This window comes from Trachypithecus francoisi, unplaced genomic scaffold, assembly GCF_009764315.1.
Source record: "Trachypithecus francoisi isolate TF-2019V2 unplaced genomic scaffold, Tfra_2.0 Lachesis_group20, whole genome shotgun sequence".
NCBI classification, from domain to species: Eukaryota; Metazoa; Chordata; class Mammalia; order Primates; family Cercopithecidae; genus Trachypithecus; species Trachypithecus francoisi.
In genome coordinates, this window is record NW_022681466.1 from 50,204,966 (window position 1) to 50,229,832 (window position 24,867).

At 50.8% G+C, this 24,867-nt stretch overlaps 2 non-coding genes across 2 annotated transcripts; one reads left to right on the top strand and one right to left on the bottom strand.

Annotated features, from left to right (window-relative positions):
- Window positions 1-5,487: 5,487 nt before the first annotated feature.
- Window positions 5,488-5,614, top strand: LOC117068114. The gene has a single exon (XR_004430976.1). It is a non-coding gene; the product is annotated as a U6atac minor spliceosomal RNA (small nuclear RNA).
- Window positions 5,615-18,986: 13,372 nt separating this feature from the next.
- On the bottom strand, window positions 18,987-19,058 carry TRNAT-CGU. The gene has a single exon. It is a non-coding gene; the product is annotated as a tRNA-Thr (tRNA).
- Window positions 19,059-24,867: the final 5,809 nt, after the last annotated feature.

The following is a 24,867-nucleotide window of genomic DNA, read 5'->3' on the forward strand; positions in this document are numbered from 1 at the left end:
TCAGATGTTCTAACTATACTCCTTTGGGGGGGGAAGCAATATATACATATACATAACTTAATAGCACTTCTTCCAAAAAGTGTAAAGTATCCAGAAGAAACAGCACTTCTTCCAAAAAGTGTAAACTACCTTCCGAAAAGCCTAAAGTAGGCCATGCATGGTGGCTCACACCTGTAATCCTGGCACTTGGGGAGGCTGACGTGGAAGGACTACTTAAGCCCAGGAGTTCGAGACCAGCCTGGGCAACATAGTGAGACCCCCCCCATCTCTACATTTTTTTAAAAAGCCTACAGTATGAAGATCAAAAAGAGTCACCTTAAAATAGTAGTGATACTGCAAAAGTATTTTAATACACATTATCTACAAACAGATAAACCATGTCCTACAAAATACATAGTTTTTCTACATTAGAGGATCTGAAAATATATTTTGGTGATAACTCCCACCAGATGTTTGGGACGTAAATGGATTTTTCCCCTTTTTAATGCAACACAATTTTAGCATTCTGAAATGTCATACCCTCTATTTCTTAATCGAGTAACTCTTACAAATGACTACCAGAAATTTCCTCATTGCCAGAGATTTCTAAACCCCAAATTGGGAAAGAGGTTCTTGATTCCATTGGCGATTTCGACCTCTCCTGGGCACGGGGCAGATTTCTGGGATGGATCTGACTCCATGATTGGGAAATGCTTTTGGCCTGCCTGACAACATGGTCTTGAGGTAAGAAGGCAAGAGGGTGTCTGTTGGGAGGGGCTGTGCCTTGACAGCGACCTGGACAGGGCATCCCTCTCGTGCCTCGAAGAACTGTCTGGTCAACGTCATGGGCCCGGCACACCCTCCCAATGAGCTGAAAGCTGCCTGCAAGCTCCAGGGCTATATGTAGTCAGGGCTGACTGTCCCTCGCAGGGAGGTGATGAGGACGAGGCCGAGAACTGCCACCTGCAAACACCAGCGTCTGCAGCCCTGCCACCCCGGTGGAGACCCCAGTAGACTGACCACAACTCCTTGTGTAGAGGACGCAAGCATCCTCTGGGGGCATTTTCTCTGGCCCTTCGCTGGACACGTGCACCCATCTGACAAATATCAACCATGCTGGGCACGTGTGGCCTGGGCCGACACAGGACTGCAGAGGGCACCAGGGGCTGCCGCTGCTACTGGCCAGTCAAGTCACTTTCACTTTTTGTTTTTTTTTTCCCCTGGGTCACTTCTCACTCTGAAGGGAGAAAATGTTCTTTAAATGACAAGACAGAAAATCTTTAGAAGTGTTCCTTTTCATTTTCTTTTTTTCTGAGGACACTGTTTTTATCTGAAGACTGGATAACAGGCTTTACTCCATGGGGCTGAGAACATGATATCCCAAAGCCTGGCACTTTGGTAAACTGAGCACTTTGAACTAAAGGAGAAAGCAAGTTCTCTCTGACTTTCTTCCAACCTTCTGTCTCTTGCCCCTCTTTCTCCCCAGCAGCCAGGCACAGAAACCAGAATTCCTCTTCCCCAAGGTGGGTCATAGGAAGTAGAACTCCTCTCCCCCAAAGCAAGACATAATATCTAGAAAAGTCACTCTCTCCCTTCACAACCCTCATCCCAAAGGGGTCCTGCCCCATACACCCCAACATGCTGCACTGCACAGTGAGGCCAAAAAGCATCTGAATAGACAGGCCTTGCTGGGTGGCCCCCTCTGTCTATTACATTAGGTCACACCCTTTCTGTCCAATCACATTCCTAGATGGCTGTCCATTCTTCCTCCAATCTAAGCATAAAAATAGTTTTCCCTGGGTCTCTGCGTCTTATTTCTGAAGGCTCCCATGTCGTGTAAAACACTGATTAAATAAATTTGTCAAACTTCTCCCCTGTTAACCTGTCTTTGTTACAGAAGTGTCAGCTGTGACCCTTACGGGGAGGAGAGGGATTGCACCTTTCTGCCCCTACAACCCCAGCTACACGACTTCAGTCCCCTGGGCTGCTTAGCTCTAATATGATTACACATCTAAATGCAATACATGGAGCAAAGTGGTATTATTTTTCTGGGAAAAACCAACATCATAAAAGGGTCTTTATTGAATCAAAGGGCTCATGAACTGTTGTTCTCTTGCCTAATTATGGCTCCCAAGTGAACAAGGCTGGGTTTCCAGGCAGGAGTCGGCACAATTCTCCGGCCCAAAGACCAATGGGCTATTTGTCACAACTTGTCTAATTACAACGAAATCTGCCCCAAGGACGAAAGGGAGAATGCCAAGATAGGGTGGCAGCAGCCCCTCCCCCTCCGGCTCTGGAAGCAGGGAGCTGGTCCTCAGGCCTCTCTCTATCCCCACTCCTTACATTCAAAGTCAGGATCCTAGACCCTGCCCCTTCCTGCGGTCAAAGTTTAAGTGGTCTTCCAGCATCCCAGTACTGCCCCCTGTAATCTCATCTCTATAGAGAAGGCCCATTGTCGAAATGGGATATTTTGGCAGATGTTTGAACATTCAGAGATTTGGCCAAAGTTAGCGCGCACCCAGACCTGAGCAAAGACAAACACTTGCCATCACCAGACACAGGAGGAGAGAGGGTGTGTGCCTTGGGCCAGAGGAGGGTTCACCCTCCACACCAACCAGACCAACCAGCTGGAGCAAGTGGTCTAGGTGACTTTTCCCAGATATACAGTGGTCTGGCCAGGCAAGTTGAAGACTAACATTTTACCTGTACTTAAGTATCTGTTTAATCGCCCTCGAAGTTCCAAAAGCAAAGACACTTTTCAAGAGAGACAGGGTCTGACTCTATTGCCCAGGCTGGAGTGCAGTGACCCAGTCAATCACAGCTCACTGTAACCTTGAACTCCTGGGCTCAAGCGATCCTCCCACCTCAGCCTCCTGAGTAGCTGGGACTACACGCACACACCTCCATGCCTAATTTTTCCTCTTACTTTTTCAGAGGCAGGGTCTTACTATGTTGCCCAGGCTGGAGTGCAGTGGTGTGACCATAGCTCACTGCAGCTTCAAACTCCTGGCTCAAGCAATCCTGTCTTGCCCGTCTCCAGAGTAGCTGAAACTACAGGTGTAAGCCACCACACCCAGCTAATTTATTTTTTATTTTTGTAGAGATGAGATATTGTTATCTTGGCCAGGCTGGTCTGAACTCCTGGCCTCAACCAATCCTCCCACTTAAGCCTCCTAATGTGTTGGGATTATAGTCGTGAGCCACTGAGCCCAGCCTTTCTCTTTTGTAAGATATGTCCCCCTCCCCACCCTTCCCATGTTCTTAAGCCCACAAAAGCAAGTTTGACAAGAAGGAACTCAGCACAAGCTCACCCTGACTCTCCCACTAACCTCTCCTCTCAGATAGGCTTAAGTGGTAGTCACACGAACCCAACCCCCGGAAAAGGCTGTGACTCTTGGCCCCCCACCTCCACCCCACGCCCCTCCCAAGCGGTAGGCATGTCTCACTGAAGAGGCAGGACCCACACAACTCACCCCCACACCCCAACAGCAAGGATTTGCTCTTCTTCCACTGTCTCCTCCCCAGATACCAAGCCAGCAAGCAGGCACACCAGCCTCAGGTAGTCCTTCTTTGACCTCATTGTCCCATGAGCCCTGGGATGAACATTGTCACCCGGGAAGAACTACCATGTACCACCCCCGACCATGCACCTGGTGTTTCACACAGACATTCTTGTTCAGTCCTTATAATGCCCTGAGAAGAAGGTACGTATTATCACAGACAGGGAAACTGAGTCTTGGGAAGACGTCCCTGGCCCGACCCAGCTAGTCTACAGGAGAGCCAGGTTTCTGATGCCAAAGCCCACACCCTTTCCCTGTCTTAAGCAGAGAAGCATTTTCTGTTTTCAACCAGCCTGCTGGAAAGCCAGGTGCTACTAGCTAGTAAGCAGCAATGCAATCTAATTCTTTTCGGGGGGGTGGGAGACATGGGGGAAAAAGGGGGTTTGTTTTACAATGGACGAGGAGGGAAAAGAGAGTTATTTCTTAAATGTTTGCCTGGGAGACCAGAATTTAAGCCTCAGTCACCAAGAAGGAAAACCCAGTGTTTTCACTTGAACCCCACATCCCCCAGGGCAGAAATCCAGTGAGAGGAAGCGAGTTTCATGAGAATGAACCACAAAGTCTTCACAGGCCGATCCAAATTTCCCAGCTGCAATCTCCGAATCCCTCACCCAGCCCTCCCACCCTCCAAACCACAGCCCCAGGCTCCACCCCATGCCCTCCTCGGCTCCTCCTCCTCAGGATCTTAGAAGAATGCCAAGGGGTGTCTGGTGTATTCAGTCCAGTCACCCACTTGACAGAGAAGGGGGCTCTCAGGCTGCAGTGACAAGCTCAGAGGAAAATCAGGCAGCGGGGCTTTCCACATGGCACCTCCCTGCTCAGTTCTCCTGGGCAGCAAATGCAAGGGATCTGGCTATGAGGTGATTTCAAAATTCCTCAGACCGTGCCAAAGGGAGGAGGGAGGAAGCACCCACAGTGGGTAAGATGTCACCTGCTCTGGGTCCTGTAAGCCCTGCCCCCTGCCCAGAGCCAGTGAGGCCTGCTGAAGGCTCTTGAGCATTGAAAAGATTATGGTCTATCCCTACCTCCAGTCCCAAATTCTAAAGAAAAACACCACTGAGCCATGAAAAAGTCTAAATCCCAAGAAATTCTGATTTCCGCCCCCCCACAATGATTACTCTGCAGCATTTTTTGGAATATCAAATTCTTTTCTCGTCCCCCTCACCCCCCTTCCATTTTGTCCCCTGCTTGACTGGTCCTACTAGAGGATGTTTAGCTTGCCCATGGCATGAGTGAGGGAGCGAGCCTTGAGCAGCTGTGGCAATTCAAATGTCTTCCCTGGGACCTTTTCTGAAACATGCTCAGTGTCAGGACCGGACGAGTCTTTGGGCCTTTAGGAGTGATGCACTGCTGAGCAGATGTGCAAGGCAGCCACATCTGCTACCCAGGGTTCCTTTAAGGACTCGGTGCCAGCGAATCCAGGCCCAGCCACCTCCTGTTCTACAGCCCCAGCTTGCCAGCTTCCAACCTGGGAGGCTGTACCCGGAAGGCCGGGGGCCCTGCTCCTGTGGTACCGAGGCAAGCTGGGAGCTTCTGGGACGGTCTCTTCCCCTCTAAGTCGCGACTCCAACCATACAATGAGGACTTATAATACCATTAATCTGCTCTCAGAGCTGGGGCAAAAATCAGAGCAGGCGGCGAGGGACTGTGCCCATCTTACTAACGGACACCCCAGCATCTGCCTGGCCCAGCCCCTAGCACATAGTTGTCAGACCACAGAAACTGAGAAGACTGAGACTCAGATAGGAGATGGGAATCCCAGACAGTATCCCCATCTCGTGATTACAATGCTCCTATTCCCAGTGGATTAAGTAACTTGCCCGAGGCCCCATGCTCCCAAGCGACGCAGTTAGTCCTTGAACCTACCAGACCCACAAGCCCGAGTCTCAATCACTCTGCACCAATTTCAACCAACATGTATGTACATACAGATTCAAAATAAAGAGCCGGGTTGTATGAAAAGAGAGAAGGTTAGCACTCCCCTTGACAAGGATGGAAGAGGCCCTTGGGTCTGACAACGCACATACAGTTAAGGCACTGCCACCTACATCATGGCATCTAAACATCTTTTTTTTAAAATTTAAAATAATAATTTAAGACAGGGCGTGGTATTTCACGTCTGTAATCACAGTACTTTGGGAGGTCAAGGTGAGGGGATCACTTGAGGCCAAGAGTTCAAGACCAGCCTGGCAACATGGTAAAACCCCGTCTCTACTAAAAATGCAAAAAATTAGCAGGGCATGGTGGTACATGCCTGTAATCCCACTGAGGCAGGAGAATCACTTGAACCCAGGAGGCAGAGGTTTCAGTGAGCAGAGACCATACCACTGCACTCCACCTGGATAACAGACTGAGAATCTGTCTCAAAAAAAAAAAAAAAAAGAAAAGAAAAGAAAAGAAAAGGAAAGAAAGGAAAAGAAAAGAAAAGAAAAGAAAAATAAACAGGCCGAGCGTGGTGGCTCACACCTATAACCCCAGCACTTTGGGAGGCTGAGGCGGGCAGATCATTTGAGTTCAGGAGTTCGAGACCAGCCTGACCAACATGGCGAAACTCCATCTCTACTAAAAATACAAATATTAGCCGGGTGTGGTGGTGGGTGCCTGTAATCACAGCTACTCGGGAGGCTGAGGCAGGAGAATTGCTTGAACCTGGGAGGCGGAGACTGCAGTGAGCTGAGATTGTGTCACTGCACTCCAACCTGGGCAATAGAGTAAGACTACGTCGAGAAAAAGAACGGACGGAAGGAAGGAAGGAAGGAAGGAAGGAAGGAAGGAAGGGAGGGAGGGAGGGAAGGAGAAAAGAAAGAAAATAATAATTTGAAAAATTTTATTTAAAAAAAAGAGCCAGGGGACGAAGACTACCAGTCGGAGATCTACTAGTTTGTGCCAGACACCCTGACATACATCTTTCGTAAGCTTCGCCACACACTTACTGGGTAGGTATCATAACCCTCATCTCACAGGGAAAGAAACTGGGGCACAGAGAAGTCACTGGGCCAAAGCCATGTAGCTGGTGAGCCGCAGTTGGAACCCAAATACATCTGGACGCAAAATGTGCCTCCATGGCCTTCAGACTGGTCTGCTTCGAGAAAAAAGCCCTTCACGGAAACCAAAATGATCCCTTGCTTCTGAGACAACTCTCTTTCAGGGACTTGTCACAGATTAGGAGCGCTGTTCTTTTGTGTAAAAAGAACTGAGACTGGCCAAATATTTACCAGCCCGCGCAGAGGGCTGTAGACTGGCCCAGCAGCAGAATTAACTCCTCCTGCAGTATCAAGGGCCAAGCTGTTGCTAGACAAAGTGGAGGAGAGAATCCTCACCATTCAGACAGCTCAGCTTTGGGCAAAGACGGACCAAAGGAAACCCAGGGAAGCAGCCAGGGGCTCGGCAGGGATGGCCACCAACAAAACCCTGGAGGTATTTCTTCTAAGGTTCAGAATTTCCAGAGTTGCTAGGAGTGCAGATGAGAGGACTGGCTTCTCCCAGTACCTCCTTTGTCATTCCAATCCTGCTGGACAAAAACTGATCTTTAATCTTTCATAGGTTGGGATTTTTCTTTTTCTTTAAAAAAAAAAAAAAAGCTAACAAGGCAAGGTTAACTATTCACCAGGCTGCAATTTACCTAAGAGTTGAGGGAATGCAAGTTTCTTCCCAATAGGCAGGACCAGGAATCCAGCTGGATTTTTAGGAGTCTCCCATCGGTCTCCCTGGGGGTCTAGCTAAAACCCTCCCTATCCTACCAGCTTTCTACTTTGCATTTAGCTGCTTCCTGAAGAAGGCTCCAGGGTAAATCAGTCTATGTTCAAGCTACTTCCCCTTGAAACCCTGAGGTACCCATCTTTGAAGGATAGACTGGGAATGGGGATAGGAGCCAGGAAGGAGGCCTCTGCTCCAGGAAACTATGAATTCGAGAGAGCAAAATCAAAAAGCTCTCCACTACAACACAATTCCTCAATACAACGGCCTACACGGAAGCATAAATCAGTTGCAGGAGGCCAGGCTAGCCCAGCCCACTGCATAGCTGATTCAATCACATTTTGCAAAGGAAAAAAACCCAAGAAGGAAAAACCTAATCACTCATTTCCCCCAAAGAAACGAAGCACCAAGTCATTTCCTAAAAATCTCTAAAGCCCTGGCCAGACCCAGAAAGAATGGGGCACAGCCTGAGGGAAACTGCCAGGGGCGCCACAGTGCTTCTCAGGTCTCATTCCCAGCCCTGAGAGTCCACCTTCTCCAGCCTGTCCCCTCCAGGGTGGGTGCAGGGCAGCCAGCCTGGCCTGCTTTTCGGCATCTCATTGCTCCAGCCCACTTCTGGGATGTTTTATGACCACGCAATATTCTGGAGATTTCCACTTCATTTACTTTTAGACACTGATCCCCAAGGCTGGGAGAGGCATTGGTTCAAAGGGAGAACTTTGTTTTCCCAAGCTGATTCAGCGCTCCAAGAGCATTTTTCTTAATTAGGGGCGAGGTCTCCAGTTGAAGCTCCCACCAGTTCCACTCCTAGAAAATTTTGTCTCCAAAATAAGAATTTGTCAAGATGCTCAGAAATCTACCCCATGGCCAAAGAAACACTTTTCTCTCACAATTCTGACATCTGCACCTTCTACTGGCTAAGCCTCCAGGACAAAGCTAACATGGACAAAAGTCAGGCCAACTGCAGGACTGGGTATGCCTCTTCCTGGGCTCCCAGGCCCAAACCTGCCTCCGTGACCCCAAAGCACACCTGACTGCCCACCACACACCTGGTTCCCGTGTTGGCTCCCACGTGCCCCCAAAACAGGGACAGCAGCATGGGCAGGACGCCTGCAAAGGACTACTCTACACGTGGCCTGCAGAGGCAGGAGCCTGTGGGAAAATGCCTCTTGGAAAGGTTTTTTTTTTTTTTTTTTTTTTTTTGCACGACCTGGCAAGGGGTGGGCCAACCTGGCCGTGACGGTTCCTCCCTCTCACCCTCCCTCCTCCCAGCTCCTAAAAACCTCTCCTGTTTTCCAAAGCCAAGTAAGACAGGGACCAGACGTTCCCTATTTTGTCAACCAGTTCTTCACACAGTTCAAGTCACCTCACTGCATGTCCCCATATGTTTTTCCACGGCCCCCACGGCCAAGAACCAAAAAACACAACACAAACAAAAGGACAAATAACCAAAGTTCCAACACCAGGCAAACCCGAGGTTTCAGGGGTTGGTGGGTTTTTTCTTTTCCGGGAGTAGAAGCAAAGCACTACTATAGACTTCCTATAGATAAGAGACTTTAAGGGAGACTTTAAGGAATTCCAGCATAAAACTTTAAGAGGACTGGCGTGGGTCCACATTATGTTGCATCTGTCAGGGAACAAAAAACTGGCCATTGGTAACACATCCACAAAAATCCATCTTTAAAGAAATGGTGTTTGGGAGAGGGACAGGGGCTTCCAGCACCACCGGGCCAAACCTCGGCTTCCCACCTCCCCACGGGCAATTCTAGAAGTCAGGCCCGGTTCTACCCACCCCCAAGCTCAAGGTTGCCGCCCTGGAAAGCGCAACAGGGCAGACCTCGGTAAGTGGCAGGGCTTGGCCCATGGGTAAGCTGGGTCCCGTCTGTCCACTCAACCCAGGTCGCCGGGGCGGGGCCCACGTCTGCCCAGAGGGTACGGACCCGCAAGCAGTGACCGACTCACACTTCCGAGAGCGTAGCTATTTCTCCAGCGAAGTGCGGGGATTTCCCGAATCCCCGCACGCAGCCGGTGGCGAGCGCACCTCGCCACTCCTTCTCCAGCGTGGACCTGAGAGGCAGCCCGGCCCGGAGCGCAAGGCGAGCCCGGGAGGAAGCTGGCCTGGGGCGAGGACCGTGGAGAAGACGCTGGTCCCGGGGGCCGAGGACTGGGACTTTGTAGGCCAGTTGATCCGACACCCTCATCTCGCCCGCAAAGACCCAGCCCTCAGCTCCCATCCGTATCGGAGTTCGGGGTGCGGCGCGTCCCCGACGGGCTTCCCGGGTCTGGGTCCGGCCGCCGGCTCTGTGCACCGCGCGCCGCTCAGCCGAAGCTCCGGGTGTCCCTCAGGCGGCATCCCCCGGGAAAGTCCACCGCCCCGTCCGACCTCGGGTCGCGGCTCCAAACCCAGCCCTCGAAGGGTTACACGACGCTTGGCGCGCTCGGCGGCCTCCGGACCTCCCTCGGGCCGCCTCGGTGCAGGCCGAGGGACAGCGCTGGGGGAGGGGGAGGTGCGGGGACCAAAGCCTCCCCATCACAGCCCCATTCCCGAGTGGGGCGCAAGAGTTAGGCGCCGAGAAACTTCGCCACGCTCCCACGCCGCGCCCGCAAGGCCCAGCTCCGCTCCGCCTCGGTTACCTGCGCTCAGCTCGGCGGGCGAGGGGCGAGAGGCGAGGGGCGCGGGGCGCGGGGCGGGGGCCGGTGCCAACCTCTCGCCGCAGGCCGCGCCCTCCCGCACGGCCGAGCCCGCGCCGCCGCCTGGACCCGTAGCCCCCAGCCAGGGCCCGCGCCCCGACGTTCCGGGAGCCCTTCGCGCTCCTGGCCGGGGGCCGTGGCCTCGCTCGACCTGCCCAGGACCTAGGGGCCGCCGCTGCCCCCTCCGCTAGGAGAGCGAGCCAGGCGAAGCCGGGAGAGGAGCGGGATGACGAGACCCCTCGAAAGTTGGGGGGGTCCGCTTGCTCGCCGCGGCCCGACCTGGCTCCACGTGCTGGTGACACATCAGGAAAGCTGCGCGCCCCGCGGCTCCCGGCGAGCGGACGCGGCCAGCGCCCGCCCGCACCGCCTCCCGGAGCCGAGCGGACGGCGCCCCGCCCCGGCCCGCCCTCCGCCCGCCCCTAGGCGGCACCGCCCCCGGCCGCGACGCCCGCTCCAGCCTGCGGCACTGGCGGGAGAGACCCTGACGGCGGTAGGGGGCGGCCCGGGCTTCCCGGTCCCGGGTGGCCCGCCCTGCCCCGGGTATGGGGTCCCGACGCCGGCGGCCCGACTCGACAGTCTCGAGTGCCTTCCTCCCAGTCACGCAGTCCTTCCCGCCTCCGAGCCCAGTAATTTTCCCTTTTCCTCCTTTGACCCGTCCGAGCAGCTGCCAGCGCTTCCTCCCGCCGAGACCGGCGCGGAGAGCCCCCTGCCGGCCGCTCCACTCCTGGGCCGCGCCCCGCGCCCGGTGGAGCGCGCCTGCCGCCGGCCTCAACTTCCCCATCTGGAACCTGGAGCCCCCGGGCACTTCTGGCAGGGCTTATGGTGGCAAAGATCATATATTAAAGCGCCAAACATAGTACCCGGCAGCATGCTTTGTTGAGATGTTAAAATTTCGTGCTTTCAAGTCCCAGTTCCAGCGGCCTGCAGACAACCTCTCTTCCTGGCTGTGCTGTTTGAAAAGCTGAGTTCCTTTAGGGGGACTGTGGAAAAGGAGTGGGACAGAAAAGCCTCGAGGCTGAGGGAGAGCTGTCGCAAGATTAGCGAGGGGTGGGAGTTCAGTGGAATCCCCTTGGTGGAGACCTGCTGCCCCACTCTCTCCGGAGACGCCAGGATGTGGGAGAGTAACTGCGTGTCTCCTCTAGGACCTGGACCAGGCCTCTACCAAGATCCCCAGCCTCAAGATGGCCAGGATTCCAGGGACCGTGAGTGATGGGGGAGCCCAAATAACCACTGAGGTTGAGTTTCCCAACCTCTTCAGGTCGAGATTTGGAACCATTTAAAGAAAATAACGTGACATATCTGTATCCCGACATAGATATTAGCTATGTACCTGCCTTCTCTTTCCTGGCCTCACCAGCCCTGCCTTCAAACCTCACTGTGAGACTGGGCACGGCGGCGCACACCTGTAATCCCAGCCCTTTAGGAGGCAAGGTAGGAGGATTGCTTGAGCCCAGGAGTCTGAGACCAGCCTGGGAACATAGTGAGACTCTGTCTCTACACAAAGTTAAAAAAAAAAAAAAAAAAAAGTAGCTGGGCGTGGTGGCAACACGCCTGAGGTGGGAAGATCACTGAAGCCCAGGAGTTCGAGTCTACAGTGAGTTATGGTAGCACCACTGCACTCCAGCCTGCATGACAGAGCGAGACCCTGTCTCTAAACCTCACTTTGGTAAGGGTTGAGGGGTATATCTGCTCCCCCTGTCCCCACATCGGGATCCCTGGGTGGGACATGTCCAGAAGCTGGTGCTCCCGGGAGTGCGCATCTGGGGGAGGGATGGCGGCGGAGCGCCAGCAGAGACACCCGGTGCTGGGGCATGGAGAGCGCTGGCCCCAGGCCTCTGTAATCGCCATTTTGTGGGAGCGCGGGATTAGAAGGGAAGAAAGAAGATGCCCTGACATTGCTGGAGATGCAGCCAGTGCTGGAGGGGGTCTGGAGTTAGTGCTCTGCTTTCTCTTCCCCTTTTATTGCTCGCTCCAAATCTGACAAACCCTTAGGATCTCTAAGACTCAGGAGCCGGGAGGAGCCGGTGTCCTGGGGGGATGAAAGGGCAGGGTTGTAATGGGTTTACCCCGGTGCTGATCCCAGAGAAGCTCGAAGAAGATTAAGATTTGCTCCCTGGGCCTGAAATCTCCCTGCTACCCCCTGAACACATCAAAGGACACGGCCATGGGGGGTGCCTAATCCCATCAATGGAATCAAAGCTGGACAAGAAAGGAAATTCTTCCATCTTGGGGCAGCAGCAGGACGCAGCTCGCTACAGAAAGGCAGATACCAGGGCCTGGCCTTTTCCACTGGCGGGAACATCCCAAGAAAGATCCAGTCCACAGGCAGATAGGGACTGCTCTTTTCTTCTTGAGGTGGCCACTGTGGGAAGGTCAACCACAAGAACTTGGGACACCCAGCAGCAGGACTGGGCCTGCCTCCGGGGGCAGAGAAGGACCCCGGGGGCAGAGGACAGGGGGCTCACCCAACATTCCAACATCACACAGCTTTTCTGGCTCCCAGCTTGACTTCTGGAAAGGGCTTTTGCATGTGACACTCCTTGCGTCAGCGTTTCCCAAAAGGTGGTGCTCATATGAGAGATGGTTTTAGATGGGAAAAAATGTAATATGTAGTATTAAATGTAAATTTTCTGAATATTGCTATTACAATGAGGCTAAAATGGTTAAAGTGAGCCAACTCAAAGACAATAATTTAGTAAATAATGTTATAGGTAGTATTCTGATATGGCAGCAATAGTGGCAGTTGTATGCAAATTACTATTACTAAAGTTAGAAAAATAGACCGGGCGCAATGGCTCAGGCTTGTAAGCCACAAGCACTTTGGGAGACCGAGACAGGCAGATTGCTTGAGCTCCAGAGTTGAAGACCAGTCTAGGCAACTGACGAAACTCTGTCTCTAAAAAAAAAAACAAAAAAAAAAAACAAAAATTAGCTAAGGGTGGTGCCGTGCACCTGTAGTCTCAGCTTCTTGGGAAGCTGAGGTGGGAGGATCGCTTGAGCTCAGGAGGTTGAGGCTACAGTGAGCTGTGATCATGCCACTGCACCCTAGCTTCAGCAACAGAGTGAGACCCCATCTCAAAAGAAAAGGAAAATAAAAGAAACACACTCCTTTCAATCATCTTTAGAGAAATGTTGCTTTAGAACTAGCTTTCAAACTCAGTCATGCCCATGATAGGAAATATCTGTGTGTGTGTGTATGTATATATGTGTATGTATCTAGGTACATATGTAAAACAAATGTTTTATGAAACAATTCTTATGCACTCAAATATATATTCTGCGTTACCATTTCATTTTTAAAATGCTGTTTACAACCTGTTAAATTGATTTCACTTAACAGGGTTACCTCCTGCTCTTTCAGAACTACTGCCTTCAAGAACATATACCATGATGATGATATTAACATCTCTCAGTTATTTTTATTCATTCATTTATTTGAGACAGTCTCACTGTGTTGCCCAGACTGGAGTGCAGTGGTGCAATCTCGGCTCACTGTAACCTCTGCCTCCCAGTTTCAAGCAATTCTCCTGCCTCAGGCTCCCTAGTAGCTGGGATTACAGGCACCCACCACCGTGCCCGGCTAATTTTTGTATTTTTGGTAGATATAGGGTTTCACCATGTTAGTGAAACCTGACCTCAGGTGATCCGCCCGCCTTGGTCTCCCTAAGTGCTGGGATTACAGGTATGAGCCACCGCACCCAGCCCAGAAAGAGATCTGAAAGAAGACATAGGCATCCTGGGACCAGAGGGAGAATGGGGCAGGTGATAACCTGAAGTACTTTGTCGATGACTATGGAATTTGTGAGGTTGATTTTCTCAGCATATTCTGCTTAGATGGCAATGCACCTGGGTTTGGTTTCTCTCGGCCCAAATGGTCTGGACAAGGGAGAGCCCTAGAACCCAGGGGAAAGGCAAGCAGGAAGGGAAATCTTTACTGCAGAAAAAGCACTCTGGCATTACCAGGCTTGTCACTGCTTATGGCCTGTTTCCATTCCTCACCTTCTCTGCAACCTTCAAAGAGTTATTTCCTGCCTCTGAAGTTCAGTCTCCTCGTCGACAAAATTGGGACGTGATTTTCATCTCTCTGATTTCTCCCAGCTTGATTGTTCCATTACTGGAGGAAGAGAAGTTGAGTTTTCTTTTTCTGACCTTCATTCATTCAGCCAACAAATGAAGAGCCTCTTTATCTACCAAGGGAAGGGAAGATAGGATGCTTGCCCTCAAGCAGCAGCAGAGGGGTAAATTCCCCAGAAAGGAATCCATTCTTTCCAGGTGTTGTCATATTTCAGCAATGCCATGGCTGTGCTTTCAGCTGAATTCAGTTTTCCTGGATGATGGGGTCTGGGGAGGAGGCAGGTGATCTGAGGCTCCTGGGAAGTGAGGTCACACAATGATCCCTACTGGCCCCAGGTCCCAGCCCTCTTACTCAGGGTTCTCTGAAATGCTTTCAGTAGCCAAAGCACATGTCTGGAAAATATTAGAGCCCTTGATCCAGAAGTTAAGTCTTTGGCCTATGAGCTTTATCTTTGCACTCACCTTCTGTGACTGAACTGATTCTTGTCTTTAAGTTCCCACTGTGTGTGTGATGGCCACTGTGCCATGTCACCCCTTCAAGAAAGGATTTGTCCCAGCTGCTTGGAGTGCTATCAACAGACTGCCTTCTGCCATAGAGCCGCCTAGTCTAAGGTTTCTGGACAGCCCACATCCAGTGAGTGGTGGGGGAAGGGGGCTCTCCCTCATTTCACACCTGCTTCCCACCCTTCCCCAGGTGGAATAAGCATTCTGCACATTAAACTCTGTCTAGGGGTCTGCCTTCTGGGGAATCCAATCTTTAACAGTGTATATCTCTGTCCCTCTCTTGCTCCTAAAACCTTAATATTGTAATCAAGTATAATGATTTTGGTCATCATCTGCTGTTCCTATTGATCAGGTATGAGTGTTTGACAAGTGAGGTGCCAGTTTGGCCTACAGGCTGGCAAAGAGATAGACCATCTCCTGGGTGCATGTCAAGTTAATAATGAAGATGACTTTTCCAAGAAGATTTGAGCTTGTGCATTTGAGCATAATCTCTATGATAAAGGCAGAGCTTTCTGGGTGACCCAGAACAAATCACTTCCCTTCTTTTTGCCTGTTTCTGCAGTGTGAAATGAGAGGGTTGGCTGGTTTCATTCCTGTCAGTGTATGATTCCAAATTGGTAACTTCTGTCCCCAAGTTTGGGGTTAGACCCTTAGGGTTTGCTAATAAAACCATCTACAGGGAGTGAGAATTTGTTTAATTCAAAAATCAATTTTACCTGCAAGTTAGAGGGGCCACAGGGGAAAGAAAAGAACCCCTGCTGAGATGCAACCTAGATCATGATATTTGAGTGTCAAAGATGACTGAATGAGGGCAGAGATACCCAAGAGCTGGTTGTGCTCTGTTGAGTTCCTATTCATCCTACAGAGCCCAGCCACAATGTCACCTCCTCAGGGAAGTCTTCCCTAGCCCTTCAGGCTGGGACCTTCCTTGTGCCAGGGCTCTGTCTCTGTTCCAGCTGCTGGAAACACAGACATGAGTGAGACACCATGCAAGTCCTAAGGGGCTTCCCAGTATGGTGCCAGACACACAGAGGGGTCCCAGACAAGAAAATGAGTGACTCCTTACCTGGGAGAATCAGAGCCTTCTCATAATACCACAGTCTTGCCACAGGCATCCAACCTGACTCCGATCCAGCATCTGCCTCTAGCTGCCAATTTGCAGGAAGTACTGAGGACTGAGGAGCTTACTGGGTTGCACCAAGAGTTTGCAGTAAGCAAAATCTAGACTGTGGGAAACCCTCCAGGTCCAGTGGCCCAGGATCCTCAACAGACACACTGCAAGGAAATAAAAGGGAAGGAAAGGATACCGCCTGGTTGAAAAAAAGCTTCTATCCATTTTTTTAAATGAGCAGTTAAACTATGGCGTATAAAGATGCTGCAATGCTCAATTAGGTAATAAACTAAAATGCAAGGAAGTGATTAGAGGGTTAAGGATACTTACGGCCCTGGGGGCGGAGGGGTTGTCATGATTGGGAAGGGCACATAAAAAGGGTTTCTGGGATATCTGGCAAAAATATCTGACTTGGATGGTGTTCTCCTTATAATTCATTAAGGCATTCACTTGATTTGTGTGGTTTTCAAATTTGTGTTGTATTGTATAGTAAAAGATTTAAAAACATATTTCTTGGGCCAGGCGCAGTGGCTCACGCCTATAATCCCGGCACTTTGGGAGGCCGAGATGGGCAGATCACGAGGTCAGGAGTTCGAAACCAGCCTGGCCAACATGGTGACACCCCATCTCTACTACACATACAAAAATTAGCCAGGCGTGGTGGCACGTGCCTATAATCAATCCCAGCTACTCGGGAGGCTGAGGCAGAAGAATTGCTTGAACCTGGGAGGCAGAGGTTGCAGTGAGCCAAGATCACGCCACTGCACTCCAGCCTGGGTGACAAGAGTGAAACTCCATCTCAAAACAAAACAAAACAAAACACACAAAAAAAGCATATTTCTCCAGGCTGGTAACGAGCTAAAACTCATAGAATGAGGCATAATATGTAGAATTGCCAAATTCTGGTCTGTGTTTTAAAAAATATCCTGGAGGTTTTAGCTGCCCACAAATGACTATGTCTGCCTGCGTGGCTCTCAAAATGCAGTACCAGAGGCCCTGTGTTTTGCCCTGGACACTAAGGAGGAGCAAAAGGGAGGACTCTACCAGGGGTAACCAGCATGGGCGGAGCCTTTGCAGCTCCAGCGCTTCCCATCAGGAAGGACTGCTTATAACTCTCTGGATGGAGGAGCCCTGGTCACATAGATCTCCATCAGGAGGTCGCAATGGTCAAGCCCCATTGCAGAAGGGGCTACTATGATGGGTGGGGTGGCCTGTGATCCCCTTGCTTCCGCAAAGTCCAGGCTCTGAGGTAGAAACCTAAAATTTCAGGACACGAGGCATTTAGGACATAGCTCTTTCAACTGTAGAATTTACAACTAAGGAAGCTGAAGTCTAGGGAGTATCAGCGATTTAATGGAAGTCATGCAATAAACTCAACATATGTGTCCATTTCTGCCCCTGCCTTCACTTATGTCCTCATTCTTTAAGCCAATGACCTACCCCTGGCTCCATGGGGGTACATGTATATAACTGCGGGCCTTCAAGATAATTACAAGATTTCTGTTCCCCAAGCTCACCCTGGTGCTTGTATCTGACTTGTCTTCACTTCAGTTCCTCTCACCAACCTTGACCTGGATTCCATACTTGACCCCTGCCTCTGGTCCTTCACCTTTGGAAGCCCATGTTTCCCCAGTATCTTTACACTGACCTCTTCTGTACCTTGTACTTTTTTTTCTTTTTTGTTTTTTTTGAGACAGTTTCTCATTGTCTCTCAGGCTGGAGTGCAGTTGCACCATCTCAGCTTACTGCAAGCTTGACCCTCCATGCTCAAGCGATTCTCCCACCTCAGCCTCCTGAGCAGCTGCGACTACAGGCATGTACCACCATGCCCAGCTAAATTTTTTGTATTTTAAATAGAGACAGGGTTTCGCCATGTTGGCCAGGCTGGTCTCAAACTCCTGACCTCAAGTGATCTGCCTGCCTCAGCCTCCCAAAAGTGCTGGGATTACAGGCATGAACCACCGCGGCTGGCACATTTTGTATTTTTTTTGTAGAGATGGGGTTTTGCTGTGTTGCCCAAGCTGGTCTCAAACACCTGACCTCAAGTGATCCATCCGCCTTGGCCTCCCAAAGTGCTGGGATTACAGGCGTGAGCCACCGCGCCCAGCCCCTTGCACTTCTCTTATATTGACTTTGGCTTGGCTCATCCCCCTGCCCTCCGCTGGGGTGGAATTCTCTGCTGCAGCTCCTTCAGATAACCCAATGTTCAGTCCTGAAGCTCCTTCTCACCAGGAATTTGAAGGGACAGGATTCAAGGCAATATCCAGTAGAGCAGGACTTTCCACCTTCCTATTCCCATCCCTGAATATCTGGACTCTGTCTAAGCTAAGGCGCTTGTCAGGAAAGGCCTCAACTTGTATTTAATAACACTTTCATGATGACACTGACACCCTAGCTCGGCATTACCTTCAAAAGTCAAGAGTGTCTCTTCCATTTATTGGGATCTTAGAGAAAAGGTCAATATTTCTCTGCTGCCTGGGCTCTATACCTTCTCTTCTGATAACCTGAGACTCTGCTCACATTCAGTCCACCTAAAGCTCCTCATGGTCATCTGTGTAACAGGCCTCAGGGAAAGTAATGTGGTTTTTGAGGGCTACATTAACAGATGTATGGGGTATAGAGTGAAGGAGGTGAAGTTTCATTCATAAGACTCTATCTGTAGTAGTATGTTTGGTACCGAGTGTTACAATTGAAGAGGAGGACAGACAGAGGAGTGTATCAAAAAGAAGGTCCAGGAATGGGAGGAGGTGCTCAATGTCATGTTATTAATATGTTAAATCGGACTGTTTATCCTAGAGATGATGTGGGGAGTGCCATAACTGGCTGGGGGCAGATTCAAAGGGTCAGTTCACCAGGAATGGGAGAGAAGCGCCCACCAGTTGAGCAATATGGTTTGCTTTGTAGACAGGAAGGCAGGCAGTGCGCATGGCCTGCATAACTCACCTTCCAAGGAACAATCCAGAAACGACTGTTCCGGAAACTCAAGCACCCTCTCTGAAAAGTTGCGCCGCCATAACACACGCAAATCGGGCGTGACCCGAGTCCCCGCAGGCCACCTGGACCTCAGTGTCCCCATCGGCGAATCAGTGAAGACGATTCCGGCTCTGAGGAATGCGGCTGGCGGAAAGGAGACGCGGGGACCGGTGGGGAGGCGAATTGCGGCGTGGCGGGGTTCGAGCTCATCTGTAAGGTGGACCCTGCAGTCTCCAGGCCCAGGTGCACAGGCCCCAGTCGACTGCGGAGCCCCGGGGCAGGAGAGGAGCAGGAGGGCGCCTGAACAGAATCCGAAAATGGAAAAAATGCCACGTAGAAGGGACGGCGTAAGTGGAGAAAACTGACTTCCCACAGCCAAACCCCAACCTCGGGTTTACAGGCACGGACGGGGTTCGAACCCGCGATCTTCGGTTTACGAGACCGACGCCTTACCACTTGGCCACCGCGCCTGACAGCCCAGGAAGCGGTAGAAGCTCTCAGTGGAGGGGAGGTGGTACCGGCTGGGAGCGGCAGCCTCGTCCCCGCCCCCGGCCCCGCCCCGCCCCGCCCCGCCCCGCCCCTCCCCCGCAAGCCCGAGCCCCACTCTGCGAGCACCGCTCCCGCGCGGCCAGTAGTAAGTCTCGCGCCTGCCGCCTGCCGGACCCGAACCGGCGTCTTGAGAGAGCCCGGCCCTCCTCCTTCCTCTCTCGCCCCGGCGCCCGCCGTGAGCGCCGCCCCGAGGCCCAGCCCGCGTCTAAAGCAGGCGGCGGGGTCGAAAGCGACGGCACAGAGCCGTGCCTGAGTGGGAGAGAAGCCTTGGTGGAGGCGGAAGCGGAAGCGGAGACGGTGGCCGCGGAGCGGGCCGGGCCGGGCAGTGTGTGACCCTGGCCGGGTCATTTCTGTCGTACCGGACAGCGTCCGTGGGCGGCCGGGGCCGGGTCGGTAGGGACCAGGGCCCAAGAAGAAGGGCGGCGCGGCCGGGGGCGGGGACTGGGACGAGGCCAGCGCTCCGAGGAAGACGCGGGGAGCCCGGGGCATGGAATCAGGCTTGGGGCGCCGGGAGGTGACCTTCCTTCGCTGGCCCTGCACGAAGCACGACCTTCCCCGGGTTCAAGTCGTTCCCCTTGCAGCCCCTGGCAAGGTGGACTCTGAGCATCTGTGTAGCCTGGATGACCTTGCCCCGGAGGAGCCGAGGTGGGCACGCCAGGAGAGGCCCCCAGGGATGTCATGGCGACCCGATTCGTGGAATCATATAGTCTCTCCTACCGCGGAACAGTTCACGATGAAAAGGAACCATTCGTATTCAAAGGACTGATTGTCAGCATAGGCAGAGCCCAGAAACACACGTGAAAATTTACTGGAAAAGCAGGGAGCCTGGGACTGGGGATGGGGGACAAAGGGGACTTTAATTGGCATTGTTTTGTTTCTGTTCTATGGAAGAGGCAGAGGTGAGGGACTGGGAACATGAGTGCCTATTAGGATGCTGTATACTTTTTTGGTAAACCTTTTATTTTCTTTAAATAAAGGGGGGAATTAGGTCCCCCCTGTTCTTGTTTGGCCTGTGACTACAGCATCTGTTCCAGGAGAGAGGCGAGTGTGCATGGGTGGGGGAAGAGAATCCCTTCTCCCAGGCAGGGCTCATGCTCACTGGGGACAGCCACCCTGCCACTACCACTGCCAAATTAAGCCTTATTTGTGTGTAGAATTTTTTGTTTTTGTTTTTGTTGAGATAGAGTCTCGCTCTGCCCAAGCTGGAGTGCAAATGCAATGGCACAATCTCGGCTCCCTCCAACCTCCGCCTCCCAGGTACAAGCAATTTGCCTACCTCAGCTTCCCAGGTAGCTGGGATTACAGGCGCCTGCCACCGCTCCCGACTTTTTTTTTTTTTTTTTTTTTTTTTTTGTATTTTTAGTAGAGATGGGGTTTCATCATGTTGGCCAGGCTGATCTCAAACTCCTTACCTCAGGTGATCCACCTGCCCCAGCCTCCCAAAGTGCTGGGATTACAGGCGTGAGCCACCGTGTCTGGCCTCCTCTTTATGCTTTGAAAAACTCTCTGGACTCGGTGGGGCGCGGTGGCTCATGCCTATAATTCCAGCACTTTGGTAGGCCAAAGCGTGCGGATCTCTGGACCCATCAACTAATGATGCTGGAAAAACTGGATATCCACATGCAAAAGAATGAAGTTGGACCCTAACCTAGCACCATATACAAAAATTACCTCAAAATGGATTCAGGACATAAGCATAAGACCTGTAACTATAAAAATCCTGAAAGAAAACGGGGAACGGCCTACAACATTAGATGCGGCAATTTTTGGGGGGTATTAGAGCAAAAGCAAGAGTAGACATATGGGACTACATCAGACTTTATAAAAACCGCACAGCAAAGGAAACAACAGAATGAAAGGCAACCTGTGGATGGGAGAAAATATTGCAAATCAGATATCTAATAAGGGATCACTATCCAAATTAAAATTTAGACTCCTACCACTCAACAACAACAAACAACTCAAAAATGGGCAAAAGACTGGGTATGGTTGCTCATGCCTGTAATCCCAGGCTTCTCTTGGGAGGCCAAGGCGGGAGGATCACTTGAGGCTGGTAGTTAGAAACTAGCCTAGGCAATATAGTGAGACCTCATCTCTACAAAAAATAAAGCAAGACAGGCATGATAGCACCTATAGTCCTAGCTACTTGGTAGGCTAAGGCAGGAGGATCACTTGAGTTCAGGAGTTCAAGGTTGCAGTGAGCTATGATTGTGCTACTGTACCCTAGCCTGGCCAACACAGCACAAGAAAAAGTGGATCTTTTCATCAGTTATAACAAGTGCACAACTCTTGTTCAGGGGAAGCCGTGCAGTTGGGAAGGCAGAGAGTATGTGGGCCTTCTCTGTACTTTGTGCTCAGTTTTGCAGTGAATCTAAAATTGCTCTGAAAAGTTAAGTCTGTAAAAAGGAAGAAATGAATTACTGAGTCATGAAAAAACACAGAAGAACCTTCAATGTATATTACTAAGTGAAAATGCATGTTACTGCTATGGTTTGAATGTGTCCCCTAAAGTTCATGTGTTAGAAACTTGATCCCCAATGTGGTGGTCTTGGAGATGGCACCTAGTGGGAAGTGTTTGGGTCATGGGGCCACCACCCTCATAAATGTGTTAGTGCCATTCCCGAAGGAGTGGGTTCATTATGGAGCAAGTAGTTTTCTTATAAAAGAAGTTTGCCTTCCCACCCTCTCTTTGCCCTGCTTCCGTGGGTTGATGAAGCAAGAAGGTCTTCACCAGATACCAGCTCCTCCATCTTGGGCTTCCCAGCCTCCAGTCCCATGAGCCAATAAATTTCTGTGCGTTATAAATTACCTAGTCTTTGGTATTCTGTCTTAGCAACACAAAACAGACTGAGACAAGCTAAACTGAAAAGGCTATATACTATATGACATTCTAAAAAAGGCATTTTAAAAAAACTATGGAGACATGTTAAAAAACAATGGAGACAGTAAAAATATTAATGGTTGCCAGGGGTTGAGGGGTGGGAAGGATGAGTAGATAGGGCACAGAGGGTTTTTAGGGCAGCAAAACTATTCTGCATGATATAAGGGTGGATACGTGTCATTATATATTTGTCAAAACCCATAGAGGGGTTCTGGGCTGGGAAAAATAAAAAAAAATCCCATAGAGCGTTCAACACCAAGAGTGAACCCTAGTGTAAACTGTAGTTTGGGTGATGATGTGTCAATGCAGGGTCATCAGTTGTAACAGATGTACCATTTTAGTGGAAGATGTTGATGGCAGGGGAGACTAGGGAGATATGGGGGCCATAGATATATGGGGAACTCTCTGCTTTCTGCTTAGTTTTGCTGTGAACCTAAAACTGTTCTTTAAAAGTCTATTTTACAAGGCTGGGTGCAGTGGCTCACGCCTGTAATTGTAGCACTTTGGGAGGCCAAGGCGGGTGGATCGCCCAAGTTCAGGATTTCGAGACCAGCCTAGGCAACACGATGAAACCCCATCTCTACTGAAATACAAAAAATTAGCTGGGTGTGGCAGCATGCACCTGTAATCCCAGCTACTTGGGAGGCTGAGACAGAAGAATTGCTTGAACCCGGGAGGCAGAGGTTGCAGTGAGCCAAGATCACGCCATTACACTCCGGCCTGGACAGCAGAGAGAGACTCCATCTGAAAATAAAAAAGTATATTTTACAAAAATGGCGCTGGTCTCAGTGACTGACACCTGTAAGGTCAGGAGTTCGAGACCAGCCTGGCCAACAGCCTGGCCAACATGATGAAACCCTGTCTCTACTAAAACTACAAAAATTAGCCAGGTGTGGTGGCATGCACCTGTAGTCCCAGCTACTTGGGAGACTGAGGCAGGAGAATTGCTTCAACCCAGGAGGCAGAGGTTGCAATGAGCCGAGACTGTGCCACCACACTCTAGCCTGGGCAACAAAGCAAGACTCCATTTCCAAAAAAAAAAAAACAAGAAAAATAATTATTGAATTCTTTCCTGTCTGACCTGTTGCTATGAATCGTTATCAACCCTGGGCCACACTGTAATTGCCCTTTGGTGGGGTCACTGTGGGTTCACCCAGGTCCACTTCTCAGCTGGGTAGGCCTAGGAGCTGGTTCTGAAACACAGAGCTCCAAGTGGGCAGGAATCAAGCCTTACTCACCTTCATACAGCGTAGTCATAAGAGCACCTGGTTATTTATTCTTTCAGCAAATCACGGAACATCTACTGTATGCCAAATACTGTTCTCAATGCTAGGGCTATAGCAGTGAACTAAGCAGCACAGATCTCCGTCCTTATGGAGCTTCCATTCTTAAATAAGCAAAACATACAGTCTATCGGTTGGTAAGAAGTACTAGTGAGAAAAATGCAGGGAAGGAGGCTAGGAAGTTCTTCGTGGGGGTGGGGTGGGGTGGGGGTTGCAGCTTTTTTTTTTTTTTTTTTTGAAACGGAGTCTCGCTCTGTTGCCAGGCTGGAGTTTAGTGCCACGATCTCGATTCACTACAACCTCCACCTCCCGGGTTCAAGTGATTCTCTTGCCTCAGCCTCATGAGTAGTGTAGCTGGGATTACAGGCACGCACCACCACGCCCGGCTAATTTTTGTAATTTTTTTTTAGTAGAGACAGGGTTTCACCATGTTGGCCAGGTGGTCTCGATCTCTTGACCTCATGATCTGCCCACCTTGGCCTCCCAAAGTCCTAGGATTACAGGCGTGAGCCACCATGCCCGGCCGGGTTGCAGTTTTAAATAGGTGGTTGCTTGGTGCTGTGGCTCACGCCTGTAATCCCAGCACTTTGGGAGGCTGAGGCAGGTGGATCACCTGAGGTCAGGGATTCAAGACCAGCCTGGCAAACATGGTGAAACCCCGTCTCTACTAAAAATACAAAAAATTAGCTGGCATGGTTGTGGGTGCCTGTAATTCCAGCTACTCTGGAGGCTGAGGCAGGAGAATTGCTTGAACCTGGGAGGGGAAGGTTGCAGTGAGCTGAGGTCGCTCCATTGCACTGCAGTCTGGGCAACAGAGTCAGACTCCATCTCATAAATAAGTGGGATAGCTTAAATGCAGTCACAAATTCTTTGCAGCTTTTCCCACTTAGAGGTGGAGTCTCTTCCCCCACTTTTTGGTACAGACTGGCCATGGGGCTTGCTTTGACTAAAAGAATGTGGCAAAAGTGAAGTTATGTAAGTTCTGAAGCTTAAGGCCCCTAGAGAGGCTGCCTCTGCCTCCACTGTCTTAGGAAATTGCCCTGAGAATGCTGTGGAAGAAAGACAGTCTAGCTACCGAAGGCTGAGAGGCCCCGAGGGTCATTCCAGCCAACAGCCAGCACCATCTGGCAGACATGTCAAGTGGCCATCTGCGACCTTCCAGCTCAGCTGACCCCTCAGCTGGAGGCAGCTGCAAGAATGAACCCAGGCGCAACCAGCAGAGGAACTGCCAGTCTGCCACGGAATCAGGAAGGTAACAAACCTTTGTATGCCTTAGGATTTGAGGGTGGTTTGTTACATAGAAGCAATAGTTCATTGATACAGGAGGCCATATACAGGTTACACATCTTTCCATTCTAGGTTTGTGGGCTAATGGTTATTTGCATGGAGTAGGCAACACTTAGTGATACAGGGTAACTTTGTCAGGGGCCATGTACGGTGTCCCTTCAGCCTCCATTTAGTCTGTTTCCTCATCTACAAAATGGGAGAGTTACCCATTAGTTACATCCCTGCGTTAATTATAAATTGAGCAAGGTTCATTATCCACTGCTAAAGTGAACAGCAGAA